The sequence below is a fragment of the Perna viridis genome, chromosome 10 (assembly GCF_037379345.1).
Source record: "Perna viridis isolate PV_CMFRI_1.1 ecotype Kerala chromosome 10, ASM3737934v1, whole genome shotgun sequence".
NCBI lineage: Eukaryota > Metazoa > Mollusca > Bivalvia > Mytilida > Mytilidae > Perna > Perna viridis.
This window is the reverse complement of record NC_142454.1, coordinates 13,969,919-13,988,732: the sequence shown is the minus strand read 5'-3', so window position 1 is coordinate 13,988,732 and position 18,814 is coordinate 13,969,919. Positions and strand designations below refer to the sequence as shown.

General features: G+C 29.6%; 1 protein-coding gene and 1 long non-coding RNA gene across 14 annotated transcripts in view; both read left to right on the top strand.

Annotated features, from left to right (window-relative positions):
- The window catches only part of LOC148604626 (transcription intermediary factor 1-beta-like), a 293,163-nt gene that overhangs the window by 233,910 nt on the left and 40,439 nt on the right, over positions 1-18,814 (top strand). The window lies entirely within an intron of this gene.
- LOC148604630 (uncharacterized) lies at positions 3,404-6,716 on the top strand. Its single transcript, XR_015916045.1, has 2 exons — positions 3,404-4,905; positions 5,604-6,716. It is a non-coding gene; the product is annotated as an uncharacterized LOC148604630 (long non-coding RNA).

Below are 18,814 nucleotides of genomic sequence, written 5' to 3'. Positions count from 1 at the left end.
GAAATTTAAAACAATAATTTTGACGGAATTTACAACTTCGACTGAGTTAATTAAAAAAAAACCATACTTGTCAGATACAGATAATATTTACGTTATAGATATTAGCAAGCTAGATCAAATGAAAATGATAAAAATTAAAAAGAAAATTAATAACAAAATTGTTCATATATGATCACGATCAAATTCTGACAGTTTATAAATGTATGTTAACATAGCATTTCACCAGCTAAAATGAACTTCTATGTCATTCAGACACTATTTGTTGACATTTTCAACAATGTATGTTCTGATAATACTATCGATGAGAGATACATGTAACCAGTCATGACATAAGCTAACCACTTCAATGTCAGATACTGAGGCTTTTTATTTCTTTTGTTGAGGAATACTATAAGCCTCCATTCTATTAAAAATTTATCTCTTTTTCGTCATTATATAAATGAAAACGTATTAGGAAACTATAATCTTTGTATATCATTGCTGCTTTCATTTGATAAAAAAAAGATCTGTTTACTATCCTTGTTAGTGAAGATATATCTGTTTTGTTTATTTCAGGGGGTAAGTATCAAGAGAAGTAAGATAAGTACATGTATTTATTTCATCCGACTGTTAAGTATATACAATATACTACTTAAGATAAGTTTGTGACAGCAGGCAATTCTGATAGATGCTAATGAAAAAAAAGGAAGAAGACAAAGACCAAATTGTATAAGGCATCTTATTTTAAAAGTTATAAATTATTTGTTGACACTTTGAGCCAGTAATCTCCTGATTAATTGAAAAATTGAAATGACAAATGTTATAAATATGAAAATGATATCAGACATTCTTTGTTGATCAAATATGAACATATCAAATACTAATCAACAAACACCTAAATAATTATGACGTAAATAGTAATTTATCCTTTGCTATTTTGTTTTCTTTCACTACTGTTAAGGTTTCCTTGAAAACTATACATATTATATCGTTTGTATTTTTTACAACAAAAATGTTTGGAAATTTTGGGGGTATCTGTTAATAGACTGTAAGACAGGTAGATGTATATATTCATTCAGACCGAGTAAGTTAACAAAAGTATTTAAAGATATTTATATAAGATTATCATCTGTTAGAAATTGCGAAATAGCTTGAAAAGTTAGATAGAAAATAAAGATAGAATATCTGAATACAGATAATGTTACCGTTAAAAAATAACGTTTACAATTATAGAAAAGAGAGAAAAAAAAAAAAACAAAAACAAAAAAAAAAAAAAACAATAATAAATATTTGATATTATTTATGTTGTATTTAACTAAAACTACTTTTATATTCAGTTGTATATCATTAAAAAGAGTTTTATTCAAGTTCAAAATACTTTTTTGGAATGATTTATACTTTTATTTGAGTATGTAAATATCGAAAAAAATTATATAAGTACATGTAAATATCAATGCAGAGTGTCTCAGTTTGATAGAGAATATACAAGTCTAGGAAATTTAAAACAATAATTTTGACGGAATTTACAACTGAGACTGAGTTGATTAAAAAAAAAACCCATACTTGTCAGATACAGATAATATTTACGTTATAGATATTACTAAGCTAGATCAAATGAAAATGACAAAAATTAAAAAGAAAATTAATAACAAAATTGTTCATATATGATCATGATAAAATTCTTACAGTTTATAAATGAATGTTAACATAGCATTGCACCAGCTAAAATGAACTTCTATGTCATTAAGACACCATTTGTTAACATTTTCAACAATGTATGTTCTGATAATACTATCGATGAGAGATATATGTAACCAGTCATGACATAAGCTAACCACTTCAATGTCAGATACTGAGGCTTTTTATTTCTTTTGTTGAGGAATACTATAAGCCTCCATTCTATTAAAAATTTATCTCTTTTTCGTCATTATATAAATGAATACGTATTAGGAAACTATAATCTTTGTATATCATTGCTGCTTTCATTTGATAAAACAAAAGATCTGTTTACTATCCTTGTTAGTGAAGATATATCTGTTTTGTTTATTTCAGTTTGTAAGTATCAAGAGAAAGTAAGATAAGTACATGTATTTATTTCATCCGACTGTTAAGTATATACAATATACTACTTAAGATAAGTTTGTGACAGCAGGCAATTATGATAGATGCTAATGAAAAAAAAGGAAGAAGACAAAGACCAAATTGTGTAAGGCATCTTATTTTAAAAGTTATAAATTATTAGTTGACACTTTGAGCCAGTAATCTCCTGATTAATTGAAAAATTGAAATGACAAATGTTATAAATATGAAAATGATATCAGACATTCTTTGTTGATCAAATATGAACATATCAAATACTAATCAACAAACACCTAAATAATTATGACGTAAATAGTAATTTATCCTTTGCTATTTTGTTTTCTTTCACTACTGTTAAGGTTTCCTTGAAAACTATACATATTATATCGTTTGTATTTTTTACAACAAAAATGTTTGGAAATTTTGGGGGTATCTGTTAATAGACTGTAAGACAGGTAGATGTATATACTCATTCAGACTGAGGAAGTTAACATAAGTATTTAAAGATATTTATATAAGATTATCATCTGTTAGAAATTGCGAAATAGCTTGAAAAGTTAGATAGAAGATAAAGATAGAATATCGGAATGCAGATAATGTTACCGTTAAAAAATAACGTGTTCAATTATGGAAAAAAGAGAGAGAGAAAAAAAAAAAAACAAAAACAAAAAACAATAATACTTATTTGATATTATTTATGTTGTATTTAACTAAAAATACTTTTATATTCAGTTGTATATCATTAAAAAGAGTTTTATTCAAGTTCAAAATACTTTTTTGGAATGATTTATACTTTTATTTGAGTATGTAAATATCGAAAAAAATTATATAAGTACATGTAAATATCAATGCAGAGTGTCTCAGTTTGATAGAGAATATACAAGTCTAGGAAATTTAAAACAATAATTTTGACGGAATTTACAACTGAGACTGAGTTGATTAAAAAAAAAACCCATACTTGTCAGATACAGATAATATTTACGTTATAGATATTACTAAGCTAGATCAAATGAAAATGACAAAAATTAAAAAGAAAATTAATAACAAAATTGTTCATATATGATCATGATAAAATTCTTACAGTTTATAAATGAATGTTAACATAGCATTGCACCAGCTAAAATGAACTTCTATGTCATTAAGACACCATTTGTTAACATTTTCAACAATGTATGTTCTGATAATACTATCGATGAGAGATATATGTAACCAGTCATGACATAAGCTAACCACTTCAATGTCAGATACTGAGGCTTTTTATTTCTTTTGTTGAGGAATACTATAAGCCTCCATTCTATTAAAAATTTATCTCTTTTTCGTCATTATATAAATGAATACGTATTAGGAAACTATAATCTTTGTATATCATTGCTGCTTTCATTTGATAAAACAAAAGATCTGTTTACTATCCTTGTTAGTGAAGATATATCTGTTTTGTTTATTTCAGTTTGTAAGTATCAAGAGAAAGTAAGATAAGTACATGTATTTATTTCATCCGACTGTTAAGTATATACAATATACTACTTAAGATAAGTTTGTGACAGCAGGCAATTATGATAGATGCTAATGAAAAAAAAGGAAGAAGACAAAGACCAAATTGTGTAAGGCATCTTATTTTAAAAGTTATAAATTATTAGTTGACACTTTGAGCCAGTAATCTCCTGATTAATTGAAAAATTGAAATGACAAATGTTATAAATATGAAAATTATATCAGACATTCTTTGTTGATCAAATATGATTAGATCAAATACTAATCAACAAAAAACCTAAATAATTATGACGTAAATAGTAATTTATCCTTCGCTCTTTTGTTTTCTTTCACTAATGTTAAGGTTTCCTTGAAAACTATACATATTATATCGTTTGTATTTTTTACAAGAAAAGTGTTTGCAAATTCTGGGGGTATTTGTTAATAGACAGTAAGGCAAGTAGATGTATATACTAATTCATACCGAGTAAGTTTAAAATGAAATTTAATGATAAGGGTATAGGAGCTAATGTTACCGTTAAACAATAACTTGTGGTCAATTATAAAATAGAAAAAAGTGAGAAAAAAAAATTAAGAAAAAACGATAATACACATTTTATATGATTAATGTTGTACTTAACTTAAAATACACCTAATATTTTGTTGTATTTAATTAAAAAAAGTTTTATTCAAGTTAAAAATATTTGTTTGTAATGATTTATACTTTTGACGGAAATATGTATGTTTATTTATTCCTAGGGGACCAATGTTCGAGGTATAGGGGAAAGATATGATATCGTGAAGTAGAAACTCTATCAAACAAATGAATGGAAAATGTCCTTTTCGTGGTTAACTATATCCATGAAAACCATGAAAATATGTTCCCCACGAACAATAGTATTTCACGGTGTACACTATCTATAGCAGCAAATATATTTTGTTTGGTTGATAAGCATGACAGAAATATATACATAAAGTAATGTTTATTATGTATGTAAACTAAACATGCTTAGGACTTGTTTTAGTTTAAAATCAATAATTGTTGTTATCATTTTGATTCGTATGCTTCATGTTTATTTGTTCATATTTGTCATTTCTGTTTTGATTTGTTTATAAATTAGAAATCTAAATGGTAGATTATCAAGGCAATTTAGTTAATTAGTTATTGCCATTGAGACTAGAGTGTTTTGTTTTACTGAATTTGCTAATGACAAATGATATGACACGTTTAAATGGTGATCGAACTGATGCAGAAGAAGTTCGTGATATTGTAGGAACAAGGTACTGTAGGTAAGATAGAGTTTTGTTCATGTATCATGTTTTCAGTTTTCCTATATATTCTTATTTTTATTTCAGGCGGTGTCGAAAATGTAACACGTAAGTACGAAGCAATATTATAATAGAAACATCACAGTCAGGACGAACATGTGTTATTACATTTACGACTCATACAGGTTTCTTATACATATAAAGGATTAAATTACTGAAGAAGACATTGTTTTTAACACTATAAGTGTAACGTTTTTTTATTCTATTAGTTTTACGTTTTGATGAAGTAAATGTAGTTAGAGACTTTAAAGAACAGTTTTCATGTTACATTATACTTTAATTTTGCAATTTTACAATATCATTATTTTACGAATACTTTGCAAAAGAGATACTGGTTATGACTGCCCCGGTGGTAAAATATTTACCTTGGATAATATATTTCAGTTTTATATATCAAGAGTATTATGTTTTGTAATCCGTTTAATATTCAATTGTTTGAAAATGAAAGTTGTTGCAATATGATATAGAATTTATTGTGGTGACATTTTTAAATATTATTGTAGTATATCTTGCTGCTGGTTAGGTTTAATAGTATCAACACTGTAGCGATGTTGCTGGTTTTAAGAGTTTTTAAGTAAACAAATATTCTAGCGGAAATCAAAAGACTTAAAGTATTCAAAAATATACATATTAAAAATACACGATTGACAGGTGGTTCTTTATATTAACCTTTCTTAGACTGTATGTTGTAATAAAATATATGGATATATCTGTGTATTTAATGTTTAATATTTCTTATTTTTCAGTAGTTTTATGGAGTATATTGGAGAAGTTTGAATAATGAAAAGAGAGAGAAAATAACAAAATAAACTGACAAAAGACTTAACTTGTTAAGTTTAAGCTTTTTTTTTAAGTTTGTGTGTTTTGTAGATCCGAGTTGATTTTTTTTATGTTTTATGTGATTTATGTTCAGAAGTATCATGTAATTGTACTAATTAAATCGTGTTGGATAATTTAAGAAACTGAAACATTACACTCATATGAGGAAAAAATCACTAAAATGTGAATAAGTTATTTCTTTCTAATTTTAACATTGTGGAAGATCGTTGTTTGTTTTCAATCAAGAAAAATCAACCGTTCATTTAGTTTTTAAGACTTTGTAAACATGGATAGTGTTGAATGTAATATAAGGTTTTTAAGTCGAAGTTTTCGTACATGTTCAACTCATTTTGTTTATTGAATTGAATTGAATTTTATTGTACTGTATCTTGCTGCCGTTTATAAGGTGAATAGTTTAAACAAATCATTCTATTGTTAACATTTATAATCAAGATATTTTGATTTAATTGAAAAAGAAATAAGAAAGGACATTCTTCCGAAAAAATCCCATGAATAAGAAAAAAGCATAAGAAGATCTAGATGTATGGTTAAAAAAATTGTACTCTATCCTTACTGCATGATTTAATATGAAATTTGGAAACTAAGAATAAACATAAAGAGATATAGAATCCCATCATGAATTTTGTTACTGTCGGTATGTCATACATACCCACTACAGCTCATGTCATTTGGTAACAATAACAAATTTGGTCTGTTTAGGTACTTGTGTAATAAACCTACAGCAATCAAAATTCTTGCAGGCGAGGGTTTTTTTCTTTTCTTTAAATTATGTACAGTCCGTTGAACACTGCACACGGATTTAAATGATGTTACATATTTCTGCTTGAAACGACAGATGTATATTGTGATTATCATTCCCGTTGATTTGTCCATTTGAAGCTCCTTCCGTACCAAGTTGTAAACCCGAACTCTCAAACATGCTTCATAAATTATCATATATGTGTAACTACTTAGATTATTCAATGATTGATGAGATATGTATACTGGTTTATACTCCATAAAGTCATGTTACTATACAATGGTTGCTTTATACAGGACCATAAAAAAATTGATGTCGTATATTATTGCTCTTCTTTGTGTCCTACGTAGTCGTCTGTAAACACTTTATTTTCGTGCCAAATCTTTTTTTTTTTACTTAAAAAATATAAGAAAGGTCTTAATAACAAATGGAAAGCTGATATTGATATTGTGACGCCTATTGTTTTGAGATAAAACAAGCGTTAGGTGTTGGGGAAAAGAAATATATGTTTGTAATACCTAGGCATAAGTGTGAAATACAAAGCTATTCAGCATTTTGCCGAGACAAAATGGGTCTGGTTAATTGCATACTTCTGTAATTGCGCCAATATAAGATGTAAACGTATTCGTGAAATGAGATATATAATTTCATTATAAGTCCGTTTGTAAATGTCTGAAATTCTCTAGAAAGAAGGGACAATGCAGGTGATATAACCAAGTCATGCAAACGCCGACAAAAATACAAGTACAAAAATAATAATAATAATAATAATAATAATAACACATAGAAAAACGAATAACCCTTTCCCAACTAAACCCCAAGATGTACTCTTGCTTCCTGTGAGATATGCTTGACGGTTGCAAAAGTCCGTTGAGAAGGAAATTAATAATCCTTGTTAACTCTATAATGTCAGTGATACCTACAGGTTCGTTGTGACTATCGTTGAATTTAGGTAATTTTTTTTCGTTGACATTCTTGCGGTATAGGGATAATATACAGATAATCACAAAATATTGGATCATTCAGTAATAAAACATCATGTACAGACAGTGGACATTAGCCAACATGCATTTTATTTGTTTTGTAAGTTTTGCATAATAGAGTTGTAGAATCATAGCAAGTAAAGGTTTCCATTTTTTCAATTAGTGTATAAACTGTCTAGAAAAAGGTCCATTAAACATTTGCAGAGAAAAAAGTGAAATCTTAAGTAAATGGAATCTCTGTGACTGATGCTACATACGTCAAGTAAATTGAATATTAATTATTTACTGCCACTGCAGATATTACTGACCATTTCATTGACAATTTCTATTGTCTACTTTCTCAATATGGTACTAAAAGTTTGAAACTTAATTATAAGAACAAAGATGTGAAAAATGGAAGGTGTCTATGAATTACAGACCTGAATGCATAAATGACTACTTCATTATTTCTTCTATGGATTTTTGTGCACCATAGATCATCTCTACGATTTACGCTGTCTAAAGTCTTCATGGATTGGTACCCAATTAACCAGTTTACTTTGCTTTCCTGATGGATTGGTACCCAATTAACCAGTTTACTTTGCTTTCCTGATTCAACCCTTTTCTTTTAACATCTGGATGAAGATATAGTCAAAACATTCACCCTTCCAATTTCTTCGTATTCCAGTGTTTAATATCCTACGGCAAAAATCGAAACCAAGAATAAGTTCTCATTAACATCTTCTACAAAAGATGAACCAATTTTTGTTTCCACCTTTGTTGATAGGTTAAATTGCAAGCTTCACTGCCATTTTTCTTGTGCGAAATGTCCTGTGCTACCCTTTATTGGTATTCCGTTATTTACAGACTAATTTTTTGGTCGAATATTTCCAATATATCTTTCAGTTAAAATCTTCTTCGTGTGGTTGTTTCATTTACCATCATCTATACGATTGACGATTGGATTATCATCACAAATGATCACAACAATGTGGGACCACAACAACGTAAACAATTGTTTCGCCGTCACGTTGTTCACGGTCATTAAGAACAGTCTGTTTTTCGCGCAGTTCTGAAAGTGTAATCAAGGGGCACGATTTGAGCTGTAATCAAAAGAAGATATTCCAAGGATAAGAAAAGACAAGGAAAACAGACACAAAATGAAAGATTTTATAGAGTGCCAAACAACCCGCTTTCTTTACACTTCATAATTTCCGATATATTTTAACATAAATGGGCAGCATAAAATTGTCATCGGTCAAAATCGGTAAAACCAGTATAAAACAGTACAGAAGATACATATATGAACAATGAGTGACAAAAAGAGAAAAAATGCAACAAAAATTATGTATATATTAGTAACGAGTTTCAAAATGAATTACAATGTATGTGGAAGGTGCGTAAAATTCATAAAATTAAATAACAATACTAATATACATATGTAATAAGATAGAGCTATCGAAAATATTTTTAAGGCAGCGTATGCGACGTATTTTCCTATAACCCCGGACAAAAAGCCTGTCTCTAAGGTAACGGTTGTGTCTTATAAAATCGGAATAGTCGCTACTATCTCTGACATACCTTAACATCAGGGAAATATAAACACCATACGCAGAACAGCTGGTATATATTACTGCACAATAAAGGAAAGTTTATAATTGTAATATCAAAATCATATTGTGTCAGTAGTCTATCGTTGAATGAAATATCGATATGTGAAATTAAAGGATCTAGCCACTTTACCTTTTGTTTTTATTTTCACGGTATTTTGAAGGAAATCCAATTCATAAAAATGGTAACAGATCAGCTAGGAGAGAGGCATAGTAAGGGGCCAATGCAGATCCTTTGCTAAAAAGTTGTTTTGTCAAAAGTGAGATATTCTTACATACTGATCACTTATTGCTCGGTCAAATATGTTTGTTTCTTTTATTGTTTTGTAGTGGTAATATACGCAGAATCTACATATGGTTAATACTAGAACATTCGATGAGACCATTAAATACTTGAGGTTAGTTAAGATTACACCGTTGCTGAACGCATTGCGTTTGTCTTTAGAATTACTCGAATATCAGTTATTCCTACCACTGGCATAAAGCATTCATAGTATTGCGTTTGACATATAAACACGATGTTGATATTACCTTTGATCACAGGAATAACACATATGTCTCATGAGAGAGTAATCAAGGGAACCAAGGTTATAGCGGTAATCAAAAGAATGTAATCCAGGGACAAAGACCAAACATGGAAAACAGACATACACAACAAAGAACATAAAGTAACTAAAATCATACATACAAAGTAACAAAAGTAAATGAGCAACTCCGACTCCACTAAAGACTGGGAGCATGGACCAGGTGCACCGGTAGGGTAAGCGTCCTCTGCTTTTCTAGAAACACCCGCCGAGTTGCTCATAAAAAGTCAAGTCCGGGGTAGACAAACGAGGAAAGGAAAACTATGACCCGTTGAATAAATCAGTTTTCATGGTGCTGATGGATACACGATAACGATTCACGAGTTCATGATGACGACCATAAAACCTTTGTAGTGATGACTTCAATCTTGTAACAACATAACCCTGTTCCAGAAGCCTATTTGTTAGAGTTCTACACAAAACAAAAAGTCTGTGTAGTTTCGGCAAGCTCTGGCATAACGTATGAGTTATGAATACTCCATACGCAGGATCCGAAGGGATGTTGCCACAAATAAAAGGAAACTTGACAATTCTGAATGAAAAGTCATTACGTTTGTCGTAATGTTTAATCAATAGTTTTCCTTTACCATCGATTGGTAAGTGTAGGTCAAGATATGAGGCTAACTTCACAGTGTCTGTAGTATCCTTTATCTCAAGTTCTTTTGGGTAGATGCGATGTATCAAATCCCCGAAATTAGGATTGTTTAAAGATAATACGTCATCTATATAGCGGAAACTGAGATTGAAGGATCTGGCCAAACGATATTCTTTCTTTCGGATCAGATCAGCTATAAAGTCAGCCTCAAAAGAGTGAAGGAATAGGTCAGCAAGTAAATGAGCATAATTTGTTCCCATTGGAATGCCGACCATTTGTTGAAAAACACGTCCACCACACTGGACAAATATGTTGTCGATTAAAAATTCCAGCATTTTTTAAACATCTTTCTCTGTATATTTGGAAGATGATTTGGAATTATTTCTTAGTATGAGGAATCTCTACCAAGAACTATATATTTGTATCTAGGTGTACCATCTTTTTTGGAAAAACAACGATGTATAATGTTTTTTAGTCGGGATTTTAACTGAGTATGGGGAATAGAAGTATACAGTGTTGAAAAATCATAGGTTTTAATGAAGGAAGAAATTTGAATATCATCTGTAATGAACTGGGCGTCATTTGGCGAGAGTACTATAGGGTACAGTGGATACCCAAACTTAGTGACAAAATCACGCAGCTGACTGCTTAAAAGACAAGATCGGTAATCTATCTTTCATTAGTGATGAAATAGTAAAGCCTCTTCGTTACTTGGTTCTCATTCATGCTTTAAGTTCCTTTATTCTGAAAAAAAAACAAACAAAAAAAAAAAAACATTGTTATGTTCAAATATAAGTTTTGTTTTGAAAATATTTCAAAACTGGTTTGTTCTCTTCGTAACTTTAATTAAGTGTCAGATGTTAATGAACGGAAAGTATTCCTCGCAGAAAAGCTTTTAAACCAGAAATATCGATACCACAAACTTATTTACTAATTTTATTCACCGTTACAAAAGTTTGATACAAAACTAATATAATACTTGAAGGTTTTTAATAAAAAAAATATCTTGTTCACCGAGTTCTTTACCAACACATAATCTATGAAGCACTTTCTTTCAAAAACACCCGAGAAATTTTATCAAGTTCCCATAATGTCTTTCATAAATTTATTCGTATAGGATGCTATTTTCAATTCATTGTCTATTCTCTGAACCTTGATTCCACAAATGGATGTTCGACCCCTGAAAATATTAAATCTTTTTTAAGTATTAAATTTATTAAATATAAATCGTGTAAATTTAGTAATTGACGTCACATCTCCAAAGCAATCCAGTCTACTGATGCTAGTAATTTTGATGGTTTTGTCATTATTTCATATATTTAGTTCCAGCGTTCAGTTACTGCAAGTGTTCCTTAATCGAATTCTCTAATTTTGTCTATATGATGTATTAAATGAAGAGAATTCGATGTTTTGTTAATCAAATTTGTTTGTGGTTTCAGTTCTCGTTTGATCTAACATTAAAATAGTAGACATCTGCATGTCCGCGGTCAGAAAATGTTGATCATTAATTTATCATTGTGTCCTAATTTGTATTCTGTAACCGTTGATTGTATTACTTTTGTTGTTGCGGCTTTGCAGCGCTTACTTAAAAAATCAAATATATTTTTTGGGAAGACGTTAAATAGTTGGTTTTGCACAACGAAGTGTGGTAATCAATATAGGTGTGCTCAAGACCTTTTGATGAAATCTGAAAGTATTTACTATTATGTTTGAGGTCATACACTGCTGCATTTGTTGCGTTCAAAACTTATGTTCTTACACTCCACAGTTGTACGTTTTGCTTCTATTTGGTAGGTATTAACAGGTTTTTGTAACATAACGTGCAAAAGTTTATCAAATATTCTTACCCACATATGACCACTACTTTTGATTATGGCCCCAGGGTCCGGATATACAGATCTGTCAATGTTTTCAATAGAAAGATTGTCGAAGTTCAGGCCAACACGAATTTTGTTCCCTTTCAGAAACAAAAATGTATATCTTTTTACTCGCCACCTAAGGTATGTTACTTAAAAATCAAAAGCTGGCCATGTAAAAGGTGGTGCAGTTCAAAGTTCTTTGATGAAGGTGTATAAGAAAAAACGTGTTTATAGCAAACTTTAACGTCCAATAGAAACAATAGTAAATGAGAAACTCGGACTCCACAGAACTCTGGGATATGATGGACCAAGTGCATCGGTAGGGTAAGCGTCATCTAGAGTTGGTAGAGACAATAATACTCTTATAGAAACCAATTGAATACTCATTTGAAAAAAAAAAATTCTCCAATTTGAGATAATTTCTGAACAACTCTGCATGTATACAGTCCGACTACCAGCTTTGTTTATATTCAACTTTTCATTATATGAAGTCACTTTTCGTTCATTCATTGCAACATCATATTAGTTTGATAGATTTTTTATATCCAAACTCGTAAGTTATCTATCCCAAGCATTTAATAATATATTTTAAGGTGCTGAATCAGATGAAGGTTTAGAGCAGAGTTTAAGATGCCGCGAGAATCTTGATTCTCTTGATTTGTCTTTCAACCTAATAAGTCTTTTTTTCAAAATAATTTGAATCGTATTGCTATACTAACATTAACTTGCAAGTCAAAATTTGTGTTTACTACTACCAATGACAAATATTTAATGACTTTATGGAAATATTAAAAAATGATTAATAGGATAAAAATTGATACCGAAATTTAAAATCTAACAACTCCGACATATACTGTCGTTAACAATATCAAAGCGTATCAAAATTCAAGAAATTGGCCGATACTTGAAATATGAAAATAAGAGTAACAACAAAATTACCAAACACTAATCTGACTCATAATCCCGTCAAGTCCAAATTAAATCTGGTAATATAGACTTAAGCCACCGGAGCAGCTGGTATCACAATGGTCCTGACTTAGAACAAGCACTTCAAACGAAATTATGGGTTAAATCTATGTCACATAAGCACAAAGAACATTTTACAAAAAAAAAAAAAAAAAAAAAAAAAAAATCATTACTCAATGTTGTAGAAGAAACTAAGTTTTTTTAACCATGGACTGATATATAAAAAAGAATTTGGTAAGAAACCATTTAAGACATATTTCCTTAATCCCGGGGTTCAAGTGTCTGTTATATATTATGGAGATATTTATGGCGTTCAAGGAGGTCAGAGAAGTTAGTACTTGCTCAAACGTAGCGAATCAATGGTAACATATAAAACCATATACAGGAGATGACGGGATATTGCTGCACATGCAAGGACAATTTTTGATATTAAAATTAAAGTTGTCTCTTTGATCATAAATCTTATTGCTGAGATGACTACTGTTGTCAAATGTTGACCAATATTTATGACAAACGTGATGACGTTTTATTCAGAATTGTCAACTTCCTTTTCTTCTGTGGCAGTATTTCTTCAGCACCTGGGTATGAAGTTTTCATATCAAAACTCATACATTATACCAGAGATTGCCGTAACTGCGCGGACTTTTTTAATATCGCACTAGATCTCTTACAAGTAGTCTTCTTGAACACGGTTATGTGTACAAGTCATCACTGCGGAAGTTTTATTAATCGTCATCATGAACTCGTTGATCGTCGCGATGTGTCCATCTGCGCCATGAGAGCTGGTTTGTTTGGCGTGTCGTAGTTTTTCTTTCCTCTTTCGTCTACCCCGGACTTGACTTTTGATGAGCAACTCGGCGGATGTTTCTAGAAAAGCAGAGGACAACTACCCTACCGGTGTACCTGGTCTATGCTCCCAGTTTTTATTGGAATTCGAGTTGCTCATATACTCTTTTGTTTTGTATGTATTATATTAGTTTCTTTATGTTCTTTGTTGTGTTTGTTTTCCATGTCTGGTATTTGTCCCTAAATTACATTCTTTTGATTTCCGCTAGGATCTTGGTTCCCTTGATTACTTTAAGATATAATAAGGAAACCATTACATTACCTGGTTCATGTCTTGCCACATGTGGGTCCGATATATATCATTATTGTGGGGATTATTGTAATACGCTACGTTTTCATACAAAATACTCTTAATTCTTTGTAAAAATCTGGCTTCTCCTTCTTTGATGTGAATGTCGTGATCATGTCATAATAACCAGATTCACATTGTTGTAAATTGAAATATAAAGTCCATAGTATCATTGCAGGTCGGTGAATAGATTGCAATATTATGCTTAAAAAACTGTTTCATAAAATTCTCAAAAAAATAAGATTTTTCTCCAATTGTCTACTTCAAGCAAATTGATTGGTCAAAAGTTTGGTAAAGGAAAATGTTTCAGGATAATCCCATCTCAACATGTTTTATACCATGCAAATATAGTGTCGTCGATATGACAGCAAAACGATTCAAAAGATTATATATATAGCTGTTATTACCACTCAGTAGGACTTATATGGAATCAATTTAATTGATTTTAAACTACGACTATTGCACACTATTCCCATTCTGAGATGTGAACAGGGGTTGAATACAAAAATCTATCGAGAATACTTACCAAAATACCCGCACCAGACCTGCGACAATCGCAAAGGAGAGCTGTTGATGTTAATGCCTATAACAATCCTATCATGATTGTTTATTGGCTCTCTGAATTTATTTCAAGAAATCATATATTGTACGTTTAATAATAAAAAAAATACTCGTAATATACACGCCGAATGGCATGTTACAAGTGAGCATTACTTGTAAATGCAAATACGAATGATTCAAAAACGTTTGCAAGACTTTAGAAATCCCAATTAATAATTTGAAATTAAGGTAATAAACAAACCACTATTCATTCATACATCATTTAAATTTGGATCTAAATTATCTTGTCCACAGTATATATATGGTTATGAAGCATTAATGCTTTCTGTTAGATAGTATGTAGATGGCAGATTATATACATAGTAGGTTCAAGATTCTACTTCTTTATCACACTATGTAAAGAGGTTATCAGAATTCACACAATAAACAAATCTCTTTCTTGATGTCATATGGATGATTCTCAAGGAAATCTTCTGCTGGTCAGTGACTGGAACGATGGCTATTGGTCAAATTTCTCACCGAATAAAATATTTCTTATGTCTGGGATAGATTGCATCTGACCTATAATTATCACAGACAATATTGAAAATTTATTATGAAATTGATTCACCATATTATATATATACTTTACACAATATTAAAAAAAATTTAAAAAAATAAAAAAAATTGTCATTCTATTCAGTACTGTGATAGTTTCTGTAATAAGGTTTAACAAACAAACGGTTTTTTGCGAATTGAACGGTAGCCATGTGTAAACTGACAACTAAATAATTAAACTAAGGTAGAGCTGATAACATAACCAGCTAATAAGACATTTTTGTAATCACACTTTCTACAATAAAACAAACAAACAAACAAAAAAATCGACACAAATGCATCAAATGTGCTCTTCTTTTCCATTCATATCTAGCTAAACAATATTTAAAGGATGAAAACATATGATTCATAATACCTATTCAATGATATGTTAAAGTTCTGAATTCAAATTATTTGCTAAAAAGCTTTAGTTGAGAAATAGTTCAAACCACTCCGATGATGTCTTGTTACCATGGATAAAATAAATTTGACAATGCATAACGTAAATCTCCATCTAGGATTTTAAATCATGAAATAGCGATGCATTTACATTAGGACAAAAATGGAAAAGTATGTCGTTAATTCACCAAGTACAAATCTTATATTAGTCTAGTAATTTATCTCTGTTTGGGAAAGGATGGAGTATACTGGTTCATCAGTCCTAATGGAAGTTTACGAAATTGCTAACACCTACGTCGAGTAAGAGACGACATGAAATCTAACCAACATGAGCACGATATCTTTTAAAAATCACTTTTGAAATCGTGTGTACATCACATTAAATTATACAGCCAAGAAAAAAATATCTAGGTCAAGTGGTTAAATGTTTTCCTTTTGACATTTAATTAACATTTTGTTTATATTACCTTATTAATGTGGTCACCCGTTTCCAATTCTGTGTTATTTTTAAATCATAAGAAAAGTGTTGTGTATGTCTAAAATCAGATACATAGTAACTTTAAGGTATATTCATCTTCAAATTAAAATTATAACAGGTTTTAGGCAATTTTGACAAAGCATTGTTTCATACTAATGTTCAGATTTTCGAACACACCTGCCTATGTTAATATAGGCATGTTATTCTTAATTGTACCTTTGAGAGGTTTTTTTTGTGTTGTTTTTTTGTGGTTTTTTGTTTTTTGTCTTTGCTTTCTCCTATTTAGTTTCTTTTATTTATTTGTTTATGGTTTGTTTTACTTTTTGTTGTGTTGTTTTGTTTTGTTTTGTTTTTGCTTTTGTTTTTGTTTTTTTTTTTATTTGTTTCATTTTTTCTTTTTCACACGATCAGATTTAGTTGGTTGCACAAAATATAAAGGTCAAAAACTGAATGTATATATACAGGGCACGACTGGTCTGTATCTTCAGTAGGCCAGTACACACAAAATGATACTATTGAATTTCTAATTTACTTCTCAGTCATGATTTTTGATTTGTTTAAATTCGAAAAAGATCATTTTCCGGGCACCAAATTAACATTTGCTGTATACATTTCATTTTACTTCGATAGAACAAGGCAAAGTAAATAAAAGTTCCTAAATTTACCGTTTAAAAAACGAGGATTGAAAAATTGGTTGTGTTTCATACTCTATATATTTGATTTTGATACTTTGAATTAAAGGTGATGGTAAAATATATACAAATAAATATCATTTGTCAGGCAGACCGAACTATCAAGTGGTTGTCTACATAACATCAGGCAGGAGTAAATTTGTGTACATAAAAGAACCCAAATATGTCACTTTTATTCAGACACAATTAAAAACCACACAATCAATATTAGATATTCAATTACTTTTTTTCAATAATTGACAGTAACTGACAAGTAGCCTTTTTCTAATATGAACTTTTTTATATGCTTCAATACTATCGTTATCAACATTTATTAGTACATGTAAACGTGGATTTCTGGAAAGTCAAGTAAAATTTAAAAAAGTAAAATTCAAGTAATATTTCCAACATTTTCTGAATAAAGAATTGATATGAATTTTGAATAAGTTATAAGGGTAATTCCATTGCACATGAGTTTTCGTTTATAATGAAACTTTACAAAAAATACTAACTTTTGATCGTAGTCCTTAAAACAGAAATATGACGTAAATAGAAGATAAATATAGAATATTGGACTGCAGATAATGTTACGATTAAACAATAACGTGTTCCATTATAGAAAAAAAGTGAGAAAAAAACAATAATAAACATTTGATATGATATATGTTGTATTCAACAAAGAATACGTTTATATATAGTTGTATATAATTAAAAAGAGTTTTATTCAAGTTCAAATATGTTTTTGCAATGATTTATACTTTTATTTAAGTATGTAAGTATCGATTAAAAGTAAAATAAGTATGTGTATAAATCAAGGCAGATTGTCTCAGTTTGATAGAGAATGTGCAAATTTAGGAAATTCAAAACATTCATTTTGAAGGCAAGTACAACTTTGCCTTTCTAGGTTAAAGAAAAGCAAAAACCAATACTTGTAAAATGCAAATAATTATTTTTGTTATAAATGATAGCAAGCTAGATAAAATCAAAACGAGAAAATTATAAAAAAAAATATGAATGATAATATTTTTCATATATGAGCACATTCAAATTCTAGCAGTTTGTAAATGTATTGCATTTCACCAGCTAAAATGAACTTCTATGTCGTTAAAACATTATTTGTTAACATCCACAACAATATGTGTTCTGTTAAGATTATAGATGACAGATACCCCGTCATGACATTAGCTTACCACTTCAATGTCAGATACCGAAGCTTTTGTTCGTTTGTTGAGTAATACAATAAGCCTCCATTCTATTAAAATAAAAATCTCTTTTTCGTCATTACATAAACGAGTACGTATTGTTTATTAGGAAACTACAATCTTTGTATATCATTGCTGTTGTCATTTGATAAAAAATAAGATCTGTTTACTATCCTTGTTAGTGAAGATATATCTGTTTTTTTTTATTTCAGGATGTAAGTATAAAGAGAAAGTAAGATAAGTACTTGTATTTATTTCGTCCGACTGTTACGTATATACAATATACTACTTAAGATAAGTTTGTTACAGGCAATTATGATTTAGGCTAATGAAAAAAGAAAGAGGACAAGGCCCAAATTGTAAAATGCAGCCTATTTTAAAAATCATAAATTATTTGTTGACCCTTTGAGCCAGTAATCTCTAGATTAATTGAAAAATTGAAATGAGAAATGTTATAAATATGAAAAATTATATCAGACATTCTTTGTTGATCAAATATGAACATATCAAATACCAATTAACAAACACCTAAATAATTATTTCATCAATAGTAATCTATCTTTTGCTATTTTGTTTTCTTTCACTTTTGTTAAGGTTTCCTTGAAAACTATACATATTATATCGTGTGTATTTTTTCCAACAAAAATATTCGGAAATTCTGGGGGTATCTGTTAATAGACTGTAAGACAAGTAGATGTATGTACTTATTCAGACCGAATAAGTTAAAAAAGTATTTAAAGATAGCTATATATAAGATAATTATCTGTTAGAAATTGCGAA